This window comes from Amblyomma americanum, chromosome 11 (genome assembly GCF_052857255.1).
Source record: "Amblyomma americanum isolate KBUSLIRL-KWMA chromosome 11, ASM5285725v1, whole genome shotgun sequence".
Classification (NCBI taxonomy): Eukaryota; Metazoa; Arthropoda; class Arachnida; order Ixodida; family Ixodidae; genus Amblyomma; species Amblyomma americanum.
The window spans coordinates 84130733-84148204 of NC_135507.1; the positions used below are offsets into that span (position 1 = coordinate 84130733).

General features: G+C 45.3%; 1 long non-coding RNA gene across 1 annotated transcript in view; it reads left to right on the forward strand.

The window, feature by feature from the left end:
• The first annotated feature begins 5 nt into the window (after nucleotides 1-5).
• The window catches only part of LOC144111374 (uncharacterized), a 323266-nt gene continuing 305799 nt past the window's right edge, over nucleotides 6-17472 (forward strand). The window contains exons 1-2 of the long non-coding RNA XR_013310035.1: nucleotides 6-283; nucleotides 2447-2544. This is a non-coding gene — a long non-coding RNA (uncharacterized LOC144111374). The remainder of the gene's footprint in view (nucleotides 284-2446; nucleotides 2545-17472) is intronic.

Consider the following 17472-nt stretch of genomic DNA (forward strand, 5'->3'; position numbering starts at 1 on the left):
AATGCTTCATTGGCATTCAATCCCCCCCACGTGGGTATGTGCCAACGTTACTAGTAACGTTGGGTATGTGCCATATTACTTGAGGAGAAGAAGAAGAAGAAGAAGTATTAGTGCCCGGTGCAAGGAAGGCCCTACGTGGAAGGGACTACGTGGAAATTTTGAACAGCGGTGCAAACAGATCTGTGGCTGAACCCAAATGTGGTGGCGCCAAATGATAGCAAGAGCGGGCTGCTCAAACTAAGGCCAAGATGCTGCAAGGGCTCCTCCAGCAACCTTTTTCTCAGTGAGTTGAATCGGCGACAATACAGCCAAAAATGTTCAATAGATTCTGGCTCACGGCTCTAATTCTGGCTCTAATTTCTTTTTCCCGCCCTCAGTCAGTACGACATTGCAACATTACAGGCATTGTGTACTATTATGCACATTAAGCAATTGTGCCGTCTTTGATCTCCAAGTTAACTGGACCCCTTTCCTTCCCTCTTCCAATCTCTCAGACTACATACTTTTACCACTCCTTTTCCCGTCAAAACTTTCCTGTATCCAGTAATTAACCGCCTGTGTCTTGGCCACTCCCCCGTAGTGGGTATGTGCCAGCAACGTCTGAGGCCTTCCGTCCTTCCTTCCTTCAATCGGCGTTTCCAGCCTACCTTCCCGCAAACGCTTCACACCCTACACGAGCGAAGTTAGAATGGTCTTTGTGGAAAAGAAGCGGCGCAGTAATTTTCTCACATCTCGGTTGACAGGAAGGAACGAAGGAAGAAAGATGAGAGCGAAAGAGGTTTAGGAGGCGGTGAAAAATTTGTAAAAATGTTTTGTGCTTCTGCAAGTCGCCGCCTGTATTTGCCAATGACCTGCAGTGGATACGCGCCATTATCTTGAGGGCAACAACATCGACCACCTGGGGATCGCACAGCACACGGGCGCCTTTGCGTTTCACCTCCATCGAAACGCGGCTGCTGCGGCCGGATTCGAACCCGGGGACTTTCGTTCAGTAGCCGAGCGCCCTAACCACTGAGCGGAAGTTTTGTTTTCGGCAGCAAGTGTGTTTGTGTCGCCTGAGTCCACGTGGCTGGACAGTCTTGCTTTTCTTGTGCGAAGGACATTTGCGCCGAAAAAGACAGTTCTGGAACGCAAGAGGGATGAAGCACTGCAGTCGAGTGAAAGACTGTCATTCCCATGTGACCTCTGCCCTTCGACCTGTGACAACAAGGAGGATGAAGAGAACCTGACATTCGACTCGCACTCATGTGAGCAAAGCTCTTTGTCTACTAGCTCGCTAGTGCCGAGCACGTGACGCACTGTCCCTAGCGCGCGAACCACGGCGCGAGCAGAGTGGCGTCCAAAATACATGTGCATGTTTTGGTTTTAACGCCTCGGGAAATTGCGCCTGAAACTTCAAGCCAATTTAGACGCGGGATGTCTGTAGCGTACTGCGTCTCGCATGATGCTACAGTGAGCTTTTAAAAGACCTGTCCCTTCTGTGTGCTGGTGCTTTCCTTGAATTGAATGCCTTGTTTTACGTTGTTTTAGCAACCGGAGATAGCTGTGACATCGAAATTTAGGTCACATATAAAGCATAAAAGTAAATAATCGCTGCTTAGCCAGCCTTCTTCAAGAGTGGAAATGACAATCGTTGAAGAAACTGCCATTGTACGTGTTCTATGCCTCGTATGTGACCTACACGGAACTTTTACTTCATAAATATCATTAGACTGTTGAAACCATAATAGCATGAAGTAAAAATTCAATTTTAAGGTATTTAGCGATCATTACAAAAATCAAAAACCTGCAAGCAAAAATTTGGTGTCACCTCATCCCTTCTTTTCTAAGTGCAGATTTGGGTCCACTTGGCGATCCACTTGGCAGGTTTAGGTATAACACATTTGACACGTGTTGCAGTTGCGAAGGAGAGATGAAGCGCAACTCTGTTAAGCCACTGCTTGGTAGGTGCGTGCACAGCAAAAGGTTAATAAAAGCCTCCATTGCAGCCGCCAACTTGTGCTCCCAGGATGGGCAAGCTGCTACTGTAAATGGTTTTTTGCTGTACAGGGGCGCTGATTTTAAGTTTTTCAAGGCGTCTAAGAGGAAAAAGAAGTGAATGTTGTGCAGTGTTTCCCTCCAAATGTGGAGCCACTGCAAGCTAGAGCACAATGCTTCATGCTTTTTGTGGCCGTCCTGCTACAAAAAACTAGTAAATTCAGCGTATATGAAATCCTCTGGATGTACATTTGTTTCTTTGGGGATGAGGGATTTTGAACATCATGGTGTTTTAACTCCAGATTTGTGAGAAGCCACCGGAGAAAATGTAAAATGTAGCTTTTAAGCTGGCAACTGTTAAAAGTTTCAGTCGTGTCTTCTTCATTATGGTGCCAAGAACATTTGTTATGGAACCTAGTTTCTTTGATTTTTTTGGCCTTGATCTCGAACAATGCTTTCTATATTGCAGGTTCCTTTGTTGACTGTGGAAAAGGACGTGTTGGACACTGCCATGCTGAGAGGCATCGTCTGCTGATTCGCGGTAGATGAGAGACTTCAGCAAAAACTGTGAGTTCCACATAACATGAAATCTGTCCTCAAAGTAATCGTTGGTAGCATGCATGCGCATTTGGTTTGCACATGCATGCAATATGTATGCAATCAGTAGCAGGTGAGTAGTGCAGCCATGTTTCCCCAGTGGCTGCATGGACATTGCAGGTGAGTGCACACCTTGACATGGTCTGTAGAGTGAGAAATGTTGCTGTGAAGAGACACTGCTAGTGTAAACACCATGGTCTCTTCATAGTATAAATAGCACTCATTTTTGGCTGTTTGTGGTGTTGTGGGCCTTAGTACTGTTACACTCATGGAAAACTTATTGCGGGTCCGCAGGCAACGCTATGGAGGCAGAGCCTCTGCACTTGTATCAATGCGTCAAGTAGTCTACACAAGTTTGATATTGCTTGTGGTTTTGCTTTCGGCGGCGTAAATGTCAGCTGTGCATACCTTTTCACGAACACTGTTACCGTTCAAGCAACGATGTATTTACGGCAAGTTGCAATTTTTTGTTTAAAGATATTGATCAACGTCATTATTTTTGGTCTATTCATAGAAACTGTAGGTTTATTTGAGGTGTAAGAAATGTAAGTTCCCAGATGAACAAATTCCAACTGGTTCCAGCTGGAAATAGCTGGTTCCAGCTGGCAGCCAACAGGTTACCAACTGGTAACCGCAGCAGGAACCAGTTGGTCTGGAAATAGGACCAGCTGGAACCAGTTGGTCTGGAAGTAGAACATGCTCGAACTAGTTGGTCAGAAAATGGAACCAGCTGGTCTTTAAATAATAAATTGTCCTGGAGCTAGAATGTACGTACGTACTAGCTGATCTAGAAGTAGTTTTTCGATTGTATAGCTGCACAGGAACTATACCCCAGGCTAAAATGGACCTAATCAGAAATTTGTGCAGAGTGTAACTATTGCTGGTTCCTGCTAGAAATTAGTTTATGCAGCAGGTGTCCGATTATGCAAGTCTATAACTACGTACTGCAACACAAACAATATTCCCATATGCTGCAAGCCATATCAGCGAGGGCCTTGCGGAGCAAATGAAAGGCTTACAGTCGGATTATATTTTTTCACCTCAGGTCATTTACTTTATAGTTAAAAATTGTAACAGTCATAAACAATACTTACTGAAAATAGGCTTGTTTACAAACCAAAATTTTCAGCTCTGCTGATATAACTGGACAGTGTGTGTCCTCATATCAACACATTCATGATGGGGTTGTGAAAAGAGTTAGCTCATGCTTAATTACGTAGTGTGTGCCCTCTGTGATTGGTTCTGTTTTTAACACAAATCTAGACATCTTTGCTGCTTGTGCAGTTTGTAAAAGTACTAAAATGATGCATATTTCATGATTTAAAAAATGCACAAAAGGCAGGAATGCATAGTATTCATAAAGCAAATGAAAAATCAGCATCAAATCAAATAAACTATAAAGATGAAATTTATTTGAAGGAAAAGCAAGGAGATGAAACACAGACAGCAAAACATTCTTTTGAACGATGCACACAAACCGTATACAACAGCAAATAACAGCACTGCTTAAAGAGAGACCGAGGACAACGCCGTCAAAACCTTGTTCGCAGTAAAAGCAGTTTTGTAGTTATTCCTGGCTATGTTTAGTTAGTCCAGCAACATAAGATGCACTACTGAGAAAACTGGAATCAAAATTATGAAGTAGAGGATGAAAAAGGGCTCATTGATAACTGCTTGCAAGTGGAATTCAGTGAAGCGCGGTGTAACCTAGCCCCTGTGTTTCATGCCCTAAAAACTCTCAGCATGTCACACTTACTTGCAAAATTCGCTGGTGATTGAGCCACTTGCTAGCAAGTGCCTTCAAACTGTTTAAAGAATTAGCCATCATCAGCCACTCAGCAATCTGTACTGGCACACTTTTAGATGAAGTCACCAGCTCCTTCAATTTCCCAATATTTGACTCAAAGGCAAAACGTGAATGTGCCCAGAGTGGCCCCTGTGCCAGTACACTCTTGGGCAAGTGAAGAGCTGGTGAACATTGAATGTCATGGATCTTTCCCCATAAAGAACTTGTGTTTGCACTACAAACTTCACTAAACACTGCGTGCTGTGGGCGATATCATCATCGGTTACACTGTCTTGCAGCAGAAGTGCAACACCCCTTACTAGTAAGGCAAAATGCTTCAGAAATTTTGCGCCCAAGATGCCATCCAAACATGGTAGCGAAAAGCAGAGCAGCCACTGCTGCCACTCCACTGCTTTCCAGTATTTGCATACTGTGAGCGAGCGTTGCAGTCGGTGAAAGCACAGTGGAAGTTTCAAATCACAGAGCTTTTTGTCCAAAGCTTCAGCTCGTGCAGGATCGCCAATATAGTAGTCCTCTCTGGCATTTGTCAGCCAAATGTCTGTGAACTGGCGTTCCACACCTAAAAGAACACAGTGCATGTAATCTGGGGTAAACCCCAGATTACATCAAAGTGCGGCAAGTTCACCAGAGCTGTTGGCCCCTTCACACCTTTCACAACCTCGTTTCTTGCCGCTGCCACCTTCATCTGGGCGATGGTTTCCTCTTTTCTTTTTAAGGAATTCCTTAAAAAGAAATATTTGAAATTGTGTGCAGATGCCACTGAATCTTGACACATATTTCTGTAGCATGACATGGCAGGGGGACAGATATCTTGTGTTTGTTTTCATGTCATTGCTTTTTCAGTTTTTGCCAGTGCGGCCGCTCCTCTGGATTCGTAATGTGTGTCGCCAGATTATGCTGTTAGATGCGGGTACCAGGTTGTGAAGAATGTTCTTATGTGTTATGAACAATTTCTGTCAGCACCGCTGAGTCACTGGCGGCACTGTAGGTGTTTTTATATTTACTTGGGGTACTGACGCGGCGTTGTACTTGCGTCGCGTCCCATTTTGTTTCTTAAATTTTTGTCTTCTTTCACTGTTATTGGAAAAAGCAGGCAATGCACCTACCGACGGCATTATCAGCATGGTCATTCTACTTTTTGTGTTTGCATATCTAACAATAACCTGGACATTAAAGAATGGGGCTCGAAATGATTTCACATTTTATTTTATAGCCATAGTCTTTTTTTTTTTTGTATCTCAACAGAAGACATTGGACTTTAAAAAATGCGGCCCGAACTAATTTTACATTTTATTTCATACTCATAGAATTTTTTCTTAGAATCTGAACACAAGACACTGAAAGCTAAATACAAATATGCAAACCTGCATCCAAATCTTTAGCATCAGTTTGAACAAGGGCAAATTATTGGCAGTGCCGCAACTTCAAATATTTCAGCCACTGCCTTTGTTCACGCTCTCTGTTCAAACCCTTTACGGAGAATCGAAATCTTAAAAGAATATAAAACTTCAGTACAGTGTTCCCAAAGTTTTTTTTCCATGCTCGGCACATCCCAATGGAGGAAATGTCAAACACTGCAGACTCTGTGCAAACTCCTGCATGCTTTCCTCATGTAGCTTGATTTTACTACAGAAACTAGTGATTGCATCCTCCATGACCGTTACAGTCTTTGCTAGGCCATCAGTGGGATAAATAAGCGCGCCGTTGTTAAAGTGAACTTTGAACCAAGACTTAGCATCTTTCCTTGCTTCTTTTTGAGGTACACACAACTGGGCTGCACAGCTTGTACATGCATTTTTAGCAACAGCCTTCCTAGCCACGTAACCCGCAGCATAGTACACTAAAGCCGAATTTCTCTTCTTTTGAGAATGTCCCTCATGGTCGCCTTCAAACTCAATGGAGTGAAGAACATCCTCTGCTTCGTCAATGTTTCCATTGTCGAGAAGGCAGTTCAGTGTGTCCAAAAGGCACTTGCCTGTCACTTCGGGAACATCAGCAGTAGTCAAGAGCGATTTAACTACTGCAGGAGAGCAGTTCCGCCATTTGGTGATTTTGCAAGGTTATAAAAAGACAAAAGATTGGCAGTTACTAAAAACTTCGATACGATACAGGAGGGTGGCCGTTGCACCCTGCAGACTGCCTGATTATCCCAAAAGGATTTTCTAGTTTGTCCTGGCTCAACCGAGTATTTAAAAGGTATTTGAAGCCTGCAACAGAGTTGAGGTAGGATAACAGGTCTAGAGTACTTTTAATTGTGACCCTCAGCCCTGCAGCTGTACTTCCAGTCAAAAAGACCCCGGTTCGTCTGAATACCTCAAGTTATAAAATTCTTTGCCCCCTCCCCCCCTTCCCGAAAGAAAGGAAACCTGCCGAAAATGTGAAGGTGCAGTAAGGCCTGATGAGGTGGCTGCATCGCACTAACACCTGCAAGCCCGTGACGAGTTGGCCGTTTTGGAGTGCTGGAAGAACAACACAAATGCAAGCAAGGGGCCGGGGAACACGCACTGCCGTCAGAACGGCGAGACGGTTTCTAAAAAGGAAAAAGAAATCATCTGCGATGCGCCAGTCAGCGTCCGAAAGCAATGCGGAGCTGGGATTGGACTACCGTGATTTCGCGAGCCGACAGTTGCAGTCGCCTGTAGCGGCGGCGAAGTGCAGAAACCTTAACTATGCGGCCAGGCTATTTTTTGACCTAGCGACAGGGACCTTCCGGTTGTCACGCCTGCCGTTACGCCCACTAAAGCGGTGTGTGGGTTACAATGCACCATGCAATAGGCGGGATTTTTACAGGATCGCTTGCCCTATTGTGACATCTCTGCGCACCCCTACAGGAGGCTCCCGCGAAACTCCGGAAGTAGGCTTTCCCGCATAGCGTAGTTTACAAAACGGGATGGCGGAGGTCACGCTCGGAGAGTTATGAAGGCGACAGGACGCATTCTTCGGATGTGGGCATTAAATATGTAACGTATTATGGAAGGATTAACAAAAGCGCGATTTCGCTTTGCGATTGTTCGAAGCAGGCCGTCAACCATCTTGTTCGCCGCACGTGTGTGATGTGTGGGAAGCCAACTTGCGGAATTTCGCACGAGGTCAAGCCTAGCGGCGTCGGAATGTGATCGGTCTGCGTGATAAACGACGGAGAAGGAAGGGAATAGGACCTCTGTACTGTTTTCTTGGAATTTTTAACTCGATCATCGGCCAATTCGCCCAGACACTGTGGTTTTGCCACGGTTGAATTTATGAAAGTCTGCACAGTGTACGATCGCTGGCGAGTATTCAGGAATTTTTGAATATTCGGAAATTCTCGAATATCAATTTCTGGAATACGAATTGAATATCAAACGTATTTGATTCGTATTCAAAATTTTGAATATTCGCACATCCCTAATATTTGAAATTTTGTCTAGGCACCAATTCAGATTTAGCATAGATTGATGAAAATATAATTTTTATGTGCTTTTGGAACTGGACATCAACAAATTAAATTAATACTTTCATGCAGTAACACACGTATATTTCAGTAGCACTCTGGACACACCAGTTAAACTCACTATTAGATTTCACATCAAGGTGCTCTGATAACTTCAGCTCGTCTATTACAAGACCACCATGGCGGCTTGATTAATCCATGTCTTTTGTTTTTTCCTTCAGGGCAGCATACACTTTAGGATTAAATTCGAAACCACTCTTGAAGCGCTGCAGATATTTCTTACGGCTAGTTCGGCCTGTAAGAATCATTACTTTTTCTTTACGGAAGTGTTCGTACTGCTTGAGACTTCGCATCCACATCATTATACACTCAGCAATCCATTCATCATTGGAAGCCATTCCTTTGATCTATTTTCGTTGAGCAGCAATGAAGCAGGTCTTCACAGCAAGTTGCTGTTTCTTAGTATGGGCCCAAATCCTTGCTTCCAGTGCCTATTACGCGATTGATTTATTTTCTTCCTTCATTCGAGCCTCTTGTGCCTGCACCCTGGCCAGCTTCTTTTTTGTTCTTCTCAGGTTGCAGAGATGTTATGGCATTTATTTTTTCAGTGCCAGTCCTCTTCTCCTTTTTCATCCTGGACATCTGGTTTTGAGCAAGCACTCGCCGATATTTGCATTGGGCACAGGAATCTCCTTCAGTTTCTGCTGTTAATAAGTACCTTGCAGCAAAGAACATTTCCCTATGCGTGGAATACTTTCCTGACACTGGCTTTATGCCACACCTACAGCAAAGCACCATCGTAGAAGTCTTCTGTACCGGTAATTCTGCTCTGCCACGTGTTGTAAGCACCTGCTTGCTGTGCTCCCTTCCTCCCAAGTACACGGTGGCTAAAGCAGCCCCCCCTTTGGGCAAGGGCTTGCTAAAGGTAACCGTTCTTTCAACGAACAGGTTTCCAAAATCATTCGCTTACGCTTCGCAGAATGCATAGGACAAATTGTGACTACACGCATTTGGAACTTTCATCCATGTGACCGGGATAGCGGTGCCACTAAATGGGTAACCACTCTTGGCTGATGTAGCTGATGGTTGCTGTGCAGGGGGTGGCTGCCACTTTGTGAGGGTGAAACTAACTCTTCCACTGAGTTGATGCTTTCAACTAACCTAACCTTGTGTTTGGCGCATCATCACCATAGTTGCTTTTGCGCCATTAAAATCAATATAACTAACTAACTAGCTTTCATTGTGCTTGCTGCACACGGATGCATCCTCAGAACAGGTGGAACTTTCAATCTCACCTTCAAAAGTGCAGCCCACAGGCTGACTGGTGGAGGCTTGGCTAGGCTTATACTTGTGTGCAGCGGGGGCAACAGTATGCTGCGCAAGTTCAGGTGTGCCGGCTCGGTGCAGTGGCTTTAGGCTGAGGCGTCGAGGCACTGAGATGGGTTTGTTGGTCGCGAATGATGCGGGCAGCTTCTTGGCTTGTGAGGTGTTTCTCAGAGGTCGCAAGGATAGTGGCGACCTGGCGTTCATGCTGCCAACGAGGGCAGCGAGGCTCAGTAGATGGATGGCAGCCGTGACATTTAACGCAGCGGGGTTTGGGAGCATCGCACTTATCAGTGGCGTGGTCTGCACCGCAGCGAAAGCAGCATGCCTTGGAGTGTCATGTTCTAGTGGCATGCCCAAAAACACTGCTTTGAAGGGGGCGAGGAAGGCGGACTCGGACGCGACGGCGAAGCTTGAAAAGCGCGACTTCCTTGGGGGGGGGGGGGGGGGGGGGGGGGGGGCTCGGTGCCGGCAAAGCGGATTATCACATTGCCTCCATTTCTCCAACAACCGAGAACGGGAGTTTTGCTTTCCAGGCCAGCAGCGATGTCCTCTTCGGAAAACCCACGGTCCACAGCATATATGATGCCTGTGTAGGTTTAGGTCCGAGCTGTTTGGGGCGAACTTTGATGCCACAGAGCACATCAATGGCGAGAAGCAGGCCAACGTCAGCTGAAGGGTGGGTGTCAACTGCACAAACGTTGCGGCGCATGCTGACGCGCACTGCGACGACGCCAGGCAGCTGCGAGGGGTGCGCAGCGAGGGCATCGCGTGTGACACTGAGATAACTTCCTCTGCTTCCCACTGGGAAGTAGAGTACAGTGACAGGCTTGGCCGTATTATTAGGTTGCTGCGGCTTTGGCGTCGAGAAGCAAGCAGAGGAGGAGAGGCTCCTGTTGGTCTCGCGACTAGCAGAGGTAGCTTGTTTAGGAAGCGCTTCCTCGAAGGGGCGAAAGGCAAGACGGCGCTTCTTTCTTTTGTTGGGCCGACGGGCCTGCTTTTGGTGGTGAGGTAGGAACTGGGCTGGGGCTGTCTCCCCGTCAATGAAGCGGGAAGGTCAGCTCACCGAAAGTCCTTCTAGACAGCAGGAAGTGTCTCTTGAACTCCACTTCGAAGTACGTGCCCACTGCAGTTTCACAGTAGCCAGGGATACGATGGCGATCGTTTCTGACGACACCACATGCAACTAAAATGCAGATCTCGTCGAATTCTTTGTCGCTGTCGGACTCTAACAGCTCCATAGCTGCTTGCAAGCAGGCAGTCATCTCGATCACATTTATAAACACACGCACGAAAAGTCCGATGCACCACACAAGAAAAAGAAAATTAGCAGCACGAATCAATGAAGCACCCGGCACAAAGAATCCGCCTAGGGCCTAGGGAGCTGGCGAAGCGACGCTGGCAACGTGCTGCAGACAACAAGGCCTGCACATTTTGTGAACTTGCCTATTCGTTTTGACAGCGACAGTGCGGCGCTAGTGTTGTGAACTGCTTGAACCGGTCTTGCGTGCTTGTTGCACGGTGGTGGAACTATTGCGCTCTTTTCATGGCATCCGCCTTCTTCCCCGATACTGTACAAGGAAGGCGGCAGATTTCGGCTGAAAAAACATGCCTGATAGCTTTAGTCTACATAGGCTCCCAGGGCTCAATGTACTCTATTGCCGATAAATTTGACGTGACGGAGTCGTCGATGCAAGTCTGTGTCAACCAAGTCGTCAAGTTTTTGCACGCCATCAGGGACGAAGTAATCTGCTGGCCTGGCAGCGTGGAGATGATGATGATGAAATAACTTTATTTGCACCCGTCAAGGAATCAGAGGGCGAAAAAGACGAGTCTTGACCGCCGTCATCTTCCTCCCCTTTCAGCAGGCTGGGATCCCTTGGGATTCAGCGGTGTCCAGGGCCAGACGGATGACTTCTTTTTGTTCTTCTTCTTTCTGGCTGGCCATTAAAGCCTCCCAGGACTCTATATTCCTGTCTGGTTCGTTGTGGCTAGGGCACGTCCACACCATGTGGATCATGTCTGCTATTTCATTACACTGTTTACACCTGGGGTCTTGGATCGCCGGATGCCATCTGCTTAGTGCGAGTGGGTTCGGAAAAGCTCCCGCCTGTAACTTTCTCCATATGACCTCTTCCTTTTTGCTGAGGCCCTTGCATGCTCCAGGTAATGTCTGTCTTCCTAATCTGTAATGGTTAAGAATATCTTGGTATGTCTTCAGCTCCTCGCTCGTCTGAAGGGACTCTCTACTCGACGAGACCGCATTGGGGTCCCGGTGTGTGAGTCCTCGGGCCAATGCGTGCGCTGTCTCGTTTCCCCGGAGGCCCTCGTGGGCCGGAGTCCAAACAAGGTTAATTAGTTCTGCCGGTGTCGGGCCGGCTGTGAGAATTTTGACTGCTTCGACAGATACCCTGCCTGCGTTGTAGTTGCGGATAGCCGATTTGGAATCTGTTATAATCACCCTAACATTCCGTTGAGTTAAAGCCAGCGCAATGGCTACCTCCTCAGCCGCTGTTGCATCACTCTGTTGGGTGCTGCAGCACGAGACTCGGTCTCCGCCCTCCCTGGTCGCCAGGGCTACGAAACCCGTTCTGCCTTCATATTCCGCCGCGTCCGTGTAAACCACGTCCTGTCTATTGGCTAATTTTTTCTGCAGAGCTTTCGCTCTGTCCTTTCGCCTACCCTCATGGTGTACCGGATGCATATTCCTTGGGAGTGGTGGGATTCTGATTTTGTTCCTTATGTCTGTTGGGATATTCTCCGTGTGTTTGAGCCGCGCTCGAGGTTCGAAGCCTAGCTTTTCTAGTATTTTTAGCCCCGAATGGCTGCGTAGAAGTCGTTGTTGTTGCGCTACTCTGGTAGCCTCAATGAGCTCGTCTAGGGTGTTTGAAATCCCCATGTTCAGAATTTTCTGGGTGGATGTGTACGGGGGGAGGCCCAGAGCGGTTTTGACGCCTTTCCTAATTAGGATTTCAATCTTGTTTTTTTCTGCTTTGGCTAGCCGTAGGTATGGTGCCACGTATGTGATTCTGCTGATTACAAATGACTGAACTAGTCTTAAGAGGTTCGTCTCCTTCATTCCCGCGTGTTTATTTGCTATTCTTTTGAGGAGCCTACACGTCTGGCTTACACTCGATTCGAGTTTTCGTATCGTTTCGGTGTTCTTACCGTTTGTCTGTATCCTAAGACCCAGTACTCTAATCATCTCCACTGATGGTATTTTGTCCCCGTTTACCGTTAGCGTTATCCCATGTTCATGGGGCTTTGTTTGTCTCTTTTGTGGGCCGAGGAAGAGCGCTTCAGATTTCTCGGCAGAACATTTGAGTCCTACTTGTTTTAGGTACGACTCAATTTCCTCGATCGCTCTTTGGAGGGTACCTTCGATGTGCGCGTCACTGCCTCTGGTAACCCAGAGGGTGAGGTCGTCCGCGTATATTGTGTGGTTGAGCCCTTCTATACGCGTCAATTTCTGTGGTAAGCCAAGCATTGCAATATTGAAGAGTGTCGGTGAAAGGACCGAGCCTTGGGGAGTACCTTTGTTGCCCAGCCTTATGCCTTTCTCTTCCTTCCCTCCTAGGCTGATAGTAACTGTTCTGTTTGAAAGAAAGTCCTTCACGTAGTTGTATACCTTTCCCCCTACATTTAGAGTTTCTAAGCGTTCTAGTATGGCTGCGTGGTCAACGTTGTCAAAAGCTTTGGCCACGTCAAGGCCGACTATTACTCTGGTATCAGCTGTTTCGTTGTCTAGCACTTGTTCTTTAAGTTGAAGCATAACATCGCATGCAGAAAGATGTGTCCTGAATCCGAGCATTGTGTCGGGGTAAAGCTTTTGTTCTTCTAGGAATCTGTTTAGCCTCATTTGAATAACGTGCTCCATTAGCTTACCTACACATGAGGTAAGCGAAATGGGCCTCAGGTTTTCGAGACTTAGTTTCTTACCTGGTTTTGGAATAAGGACTAGGTTGGCCTCTTTCCACGAAGGTGGTATTCGGCCCTTGTCCCAACATTCCTGCATGTACGCTGTTAGGTTTCTAATTGATGCATCATCCAAATTCCTCAGCATGCGATTGCTGATTCTGTCTGGACCTGCCGCAGTTTTAGTTCTGAGTCTGTTCAACTCCGCCCTAACCTCTCCGATGGTGATGGGCCCATCTAGAAGAGGATTCTCTGCGCCCTTGTACTCGGGGAGGGGTGTGGGTGGTGTGCACCTCAAGTACCTGTCCTACACTTCAGAGATTAGTTGATCGCTAGTGCCTTCGTATTTATATACGAGTTTCTGTAGTTGTTGTCGTGCCTCATACTTTGTTTTGTCCGGGTCTAAGAGATGTCTGAGCATTTTCCACGTGTTGGCTTTGCTGATTCTGCGGTCCATCTGCTCGCAGATACTACCCCAGTTTTGTCTGGTTAAGTTCAGTGCATGCTCCTCGATATCTCTATTCTGTTTGGCTAGGAGCTTACGTATGTTTCTGTTCCCCTTGTTTTGAGCAAGGTTTTCTTCTAGCTCCCTTTTCTTGCGCCACAGGCCTATCATACGCCTGTCTACCTCCTCTTGCGTTTCGTCTGCTTCCACCTCTTTGGTGGCTTCTTTAACTGCTGCGAGAAGGTCTGTGCCCCAAGATTTTATGTCCCTGATTGCGTCTCGGGTAGGAAGGTTCGCCCTGAATAGATCCCAATTTACCGCTGCGACCTTTTTGGGTATCGGTGTGGGCGGTCCGTCTTCTACCACAATCTCAATAATTTTGTGGTCGCTTCCTAGGTCCTCCCCCGTGTTACACCACCTTGCCGAGATTTGGCCTCCGGTGAGTGTAAAGTCAGGTGTAGTGTCCCTACTCACGCTATTGCCCTGTCTTGTTGGTTTGACGGGGTCAGTGATCAAGATGAGCTCATTGTGGAGAATGCTGTCCCTGAGTTCTCTGCCCTTGATTTGCGTATATTTGTATCCCCATGCGGGATGATGAGCGTTAAAGTCCCCGACAATGACGATAGGGTTTTTGCCCGCTATCTGTTTCGTTTTTGCGAATAGCCTGTCGAAGCCGCAATCCTTTCTCTGTTTCGGAGAGCTGTATACGTTTAAGACGAATAGGCTTTTCTCTCTCCGCTTACGCGGTATCATTTCGATTAGAGTGTGATCTAATTGGACGTGCCCTGTCTCGTGCTGCAGCGCGGTAACGTTGCGTTTGACAAGGGTGGCAACCTGCGTGTTGTCCCCTCGGCCCGGGTACGATTTGTAACCGGGCAGCTTCGCGTTTTTCCCGCACTCTTGTAAAGCTATAATTTCGGGTTTGTCTCCGTTTGCAAGGAACGATTGTAAAACGGCCCGTTTACGCAGAAAGCCCCTACAGTTCCACTGCCAGATAGTATTATTGTTCTTTGGCCAAGGCATTTTTGGTTGCTTGGAATTCCGCGTATATCCATTGGTCCCTTTTCTCAAATTCCGCCGTGAGAGCAGCGTCTCGCTTTGCAAATTTATTTATTTATTTATTTATTTATTTATTGATACTGCAGGCCAATAAACTGGCCCTAGCAGGAGGGGCAATACAGTAAAAAGTGTGACGATGCAAAACAACAATAAACACTAACGAAAAATAATGCTGGGTGTAGCAGTGTTACTCAATGAATACGCTCTGGCACCAGCACAATAACGAACAAAACATGAAGAGTGGCACATGTGAAATAACAAACAGGCGGGCAATTTTAACTCAGAACAACAGAACTGTTTCTGGGGGAAAAAAAAAAAGGCATCACAAAGTGAAGGAGTTAGGAAAACATAACAGATTGTGAACACTGGTTTTGTTTCAGTTAGTTTATGGAAGAAAGATGTTTTTCCAGCTCTTCTGCAAAGTTTTGTGACTGCAATACATCGACAGGTATAGAATTCCATTCATGTATAGTACGCGGAAAGAAACTATTCATATGGGATTTTGTTTTAGAAAATATTGGCGTAAGTGAAAGGTTATGTCTGTGTCTTGTCTGGCGTGAACTTAGAGGTTTTACGCAATGAGGCAGCTGAAGTGCGCTTTTTCCATTTATAATGTTATGTAAAAATTGGAGACGACTTATCTTCCGCCTGTTTTCCAGCGTACTGATTTTATTTGCAAGCATTATTAAAGACGGAGAATCCTCTCTTTTATATTTACTAAAGATGAATCTGATAGCCTTCCTTTGAACACGCTCTAAATTCATTATATTCTTTTTAGTATGAGGATCCCATACAACTGCTGCATACTCCAGTTTGGAACGGACAAATGTGTTGTATGCTAACATTTTGGTATTTGCAGGTGCATTTCTAAGTTTCCTTTTCAAGAACCACAATTTGCGCAATGCTGCTGAACATGTAATGGAAATATGGTTTGACCAAGAGAGTTTACTGTTGAATGTGAGACCCAAATACTTGTATTTTTCAACCTCAGATATTATTGTGTTGTTAAGTACATAAGAAAATACACTAGGTTCTTTTTTCCGTGTGACTCGTAGCAAAACTGTTTTGTTTACATTGATTTCCATGCACCAAAGTTCACACCAATCACGGATAGCATTAACTGATTCCTGTAAGTAATTGCTGTCGTTCCTGGAAACAATTTTTCTAAAAATGACACAGTCATCCGCAAATAAATTAACATGGACATCATCAGGAATTACGTCGACTATATCATTAATATAGATCAAAAATAAAAGTGGTCCTAATACGCTGCCTTGCGGTACACCAGAAGTTACCTGACGGATATTGGAAGTACATTTGTTTATTTCAACAAATTGCTGTCTATGGCGGAGGTAGGCCTGGATCCATGTTATAATATTTGTAGGAAGACCAATGCGCTCTAGTTTGTGGAGTAATTTTCCATGGGGAACCTTATCGAATGCTTTACTAAACTCAAAAAAAAGCATATCGACTTGCCCGGACGTGTCAAGCACCTGAGAGATTTCATGAACAACTGACACAAGTTGAGTTGTTGTCGACAGTCCCTTTCGAAACCCATGTTGAAATGGAGAGAGGACATTATGGTCTGTCAAAAACTGACGAATAAAGCCTGCGACAATGTGCTCTAATAATTTGCTGCAAGTGGTCGTTATAGAAATGGGACGATAATTCGATACTGTAAGATGGTCACCCTTTTTATGAATTGGAACAACTCTAGCGGTACGCCAGTCAGATGGTATTTCTCCTAATTGTAATGATAATTTGAAAAAGTCAGTTAAAAAAACGCATATCTGTTCCGCATACCTTCGTAAAAAAGCATTTGGTATATTATCCGGCCCGGCAGATTTCCTGACATCAATTTTTAAGAGCATATCCAAAACACCTTGCCTGGAAATCACAATGTCATGTACAAAAGACCTATCATTGTTATGATGTTCAAATTCATCCAGGTCAGAAAACACACTCCAAAAATAATCATTGAAGTGTTCGGCAATACTGGAAACGTCTTCAATTATTTCATCATTAACCTTAATTTTATGAATTGCCTGTTTAGTTTGACCTAAAAAACGCCAAAACTTCTGTGGGGCATGTGAAATAAAATCAACAAGATCATGACTGAAAAACTTATCTCGGGCTGCTTTCACTTTTGTTAGTAATTCAGTTTTCAATTTTTTGGAAGACAAACTCTGCCTGCTATGTTTCTTCATTCGCTTTAGTTTTCGCTTAGTTTGGATAATATCTCTGTTTATCCACGGGTTTGATGGAGGTTTCTTGACACTTCTCAGTGGAATGAATCTGTTAATGCAATAAGAGGCTATGTCCCTGAACTTTTGCCATGAAAGCTCGACATCATCATGGACAACATTTAGGTATAGGTCTAAGTAATCGATGATTGATGTATCATCTGCTTTAGCATAGTCCCTAACCTTAAATCGTTCGCGTTGTTTTCTTCTATTCACGTTGATTGTTGATGAAAAAGAAATTAATTTGTGGTCTGAAATGCCTGCATCAATTTCAGCGGTTCCTTCATGGAAAATTTCACTGAGGAATAAGAGGTCTAGAATATTGTCTCCTCTGGTAGAAACAGTAATAACCTGTTCAAGACTAAAAGTTAGCATCATATCAATGAGTATATCACAGGAAGGACTGTGCCCATAGCTCCAGTTATTCCATTTTATTTGAGGAAGATTAAAATCACCAGTTATAATTAAGTTTTTTCCTCTGAATTTCAAAAGGTGATCATATAATTTCTGCATAAAGTGATCATCAGCATTTGGTGCGCGGTACACAGAACATAGTATGAATGAAAAACCCCAGACAGAGACATTCAAAAACAAGCTTTCGTGGTTATCAATCTGATCTACTTCTCCTATATCAACACTATTTTTTGCTATAACTGCGACGCCACCACCTCGGGAG